Source organism: Tamandua tetradactyla, chromosome 13, assembly GCF_023851605.1.
Source record: "Tamandua tetradactyla isolate mTamTet1 chromosome 13, mTamTet1.pri, whole genome shotgun sequence".
Taxonomy (NCBI): Eukaryota; Metazoa; Chordata; class Mammalia; order Pilosa; family Myrmecophagidae; genus Tamandua; species Tamandua tetradactyla.
Window position 1 is genome coordinate 64798230 of NC_135339.1, and position 2881 is coordinate 64801110.

The 2881-nt window shown below is 35.9% G+C and overlaps 1 pseudogene; it reads left to right on the plus strand.

The window, feature by feature from the left end:
* Positions 1 to 343: 343 nt before the first annotated feature.
* Positions 344 to 1067, plus strand: LOC143653200 (thiopurine S-methyltransferase pseudogene; annotated as a pseudogene).
* Positions 1068 to 2881: the final 1814 nt, after the last annotated feature.

Here is a 2881-nt window from a genome sequence, read left to right on the forward strand (position 1 = left end):
AAATGGATCAAAGACCTAAATGTAGGAGCCAATACCATAAAACTTCTTGAAAAAAATGTAGGGAAACATCTTCAAAATCTAGTAATAGGAGGTAGCTTCTTAAAGTTTACACTTAAAGCACAAGCTGTGAAAGGAAAAACTAGACAAATGGGAACCCCTCTGTGCCTCAAAGGACTTTATTAGAAAGGTGAAGAGGCAGCCAACAAAATGGGAGAAAATATTTGGCAACCAAACATATCAGATAAAGGCTTGATATCTTGTGTACATAAAGAAATTATACAGAGGCAGCAGGTGGCTGGAGAGGCTTGATATCTCCTTGTGAGGCAAAGGTGTGTATAAAACTATGAATGTTACAAGAACTTTATTTGAAATTAACGAGTATCCTGATAATGAGGTACAGAAAAACAGTATTAACTCTGGAAAAATGGCAAGAAATGTGGGTGAGCAACAACATTTCATTTCATCAAGAACAAGGACATCAGCTATCAAAGAAGCATTTGGATACTTTTCTTAATGACATGAGTGGACTCAGGATATTTTTTCCTCTTTATGGAACACAGTTGAGATGAGATGGTTTGCAGACTTGAGAAATAGCATAATGAGTGTGGAGATTAGTGAACTTGGGATTCGGGATTTAAGAATCTTTCTTATTTGGTAGAACCAATTGCCGAAATTCCTGGAGCCAAAGTATTTAAGAGTTCTTCATCGAACTTTTCATTGTACTGCTGCAGCATTTTTTATATTTCTAGAGTAAATATTGGTGACTTTGACAGTATTTGGGATAGAGGAGACTTAGCCGCTGTTAACCAAGGTGATCCAGAATGCTATGTAGCTATAATGTCCTTAACAAGAAAAGATTTCCATATGTTGCATCTGCTGTTTCTTATGATCCAACTAAACGTGGAGGCCCACCATTTTATATTCCAGATGCTGAAATTAAAAGGCTGTTTGGCACAAAATACAACATTCATTGTCTTGAGAAGGTTGATGCTTTTGAAGAATGTCATAAAAGTTGGGGAATTGACTACATATTTGAAAAGTTATATTTATTTGCAGACAAAATCTAGCACATCAATATGTTCTTGAGCAATTGAAAATCATGCTCAGGCATGAAAATATAATGGATGACTAAAAACATTTACCACTCACACCACAGAACTTTGTTCAAAAGTGCATAAACTTTTTAGAGAAAAACACATAATATTTAAAGTGATTACCTTTTAGAGGAGAGTAAAATTAGGAGTAAACGCAAACTATACTAGTTTCTTTTAGTTACAGATTATAAAAAATTCTACCATGAGCATGTATTAGTGTATAATTAATATTTAAAAGAGAAATGCAAGCATATTACAAATAAATATGAGAGAAAAATGGACATTAAGTGTAATATTTTAATATGGTGCAAGGTATTAAGAAAGAAATCAGGAAATTATATAAAATAATTTTTACTATAAACACTCCTTATGTACTGCTTTTCACATTTTGTCCCTTTATGTAATAATTTTATAGGTTAGATAATCAAGAAACAACTTTAAAACTAAAACTTTTTAGTTAAGTGAGCAAACTTCTATGGAACCAAGAGTTTTCCTAAACTGTATAAATTTTACAAATTTTAAAATTAATTTTTTTCCTGAGTTTGGAAAGTTTTTGTCTCCTCTAGGTTGATCTTGTTTAAATGATAGTCTTATAAAATTTGGTGAATCTAGACTCCTGATTGTTCCTTATGAAAGTATAGATTAAAATCTATTTTTTATTAACACTCACGTTTTATTAAATCAAACACTACCCTTTAATAGCACTACCTAATATCTAATAGGTTTCAATGGTTTAGCAAATGTTAATTGAATGGGGTACTTTATTAAAAATAGGTTGTGTGCAAAAAAAAAAAAAGGAAAAGAAATTATACAGCTTGTTCTAGTTTGCTAGCTGCCGGAATGTAACACACCAGAGACAGATTGGCTTTTAATAAAAGGGGATTTATTTCGTTAGTTCTTCAGAGGAAAGGCAGCTGACTTTCAACTGAGGTTCTTTCTTACGTGGGAAGAAAGGGTGGTCTCTGCTGGCTTCTTTCTCCAGGCCCCTGGGTTCCAACAACTTTCCCTGGGGTGATTCCTTTCTGCATCTCCAAAGGCCTGGGCTGAGATGAGGTATGCCAAGCTGCTTGAGCTGTGCTACGTTGAGCTCTCTCATTTAAGCACCAGCCAATTAAGTCAAACGCCATTCATTGCAGCAGGCACACCTCCTAGCCATTCATTGCAGCAGGCACACCTCCTAGCCGACTGCAGATGTAATCAGCAACAGATGAGGTTCATGTACCCTTGGCTCATGTCCACAGCAACAGAACTAGGTGCCTTCACCTGGCCAAGTTGACAACTGAATCTAACTACCACACAGCTCAACAACAGAAGAACAAATAAGCCAATTATAAAATGGGCAGAGGAAATAAATTGGCACTTTTCTGAAGAGCAAATACAGATGGCTAAAAAGCACATGAAAGAGTTGCTCATCTTTATTGGCTACAGGGAAATAAGATAACAACGAGCTATCACTTCAAACCTATAAGAATGGCTGCTATTAAACAAACAGGAACCTATAAACATTGGAGAGGGTATGGGGAAATTGGAACACTTATTCACTGCTGGTGGGAATGGTAAAATGGTTCAGCCACTGTGGAAGTCAGTTTGGCGATTCCTCAGAAAACTAAATATTGAGTTGCCCTATGACCTGGCAATACCAATAATTGGTGAGTTGAGGGCAGTAACATGAACAGACGTTTGCACACCGATGTTCGTAGCAGCACTATTCACAACTGCCAAGAGATGGAAACAGTCCAGGTGCCCAACAACAGACAAGTGGATAAACAAAATGAGATATGTACATA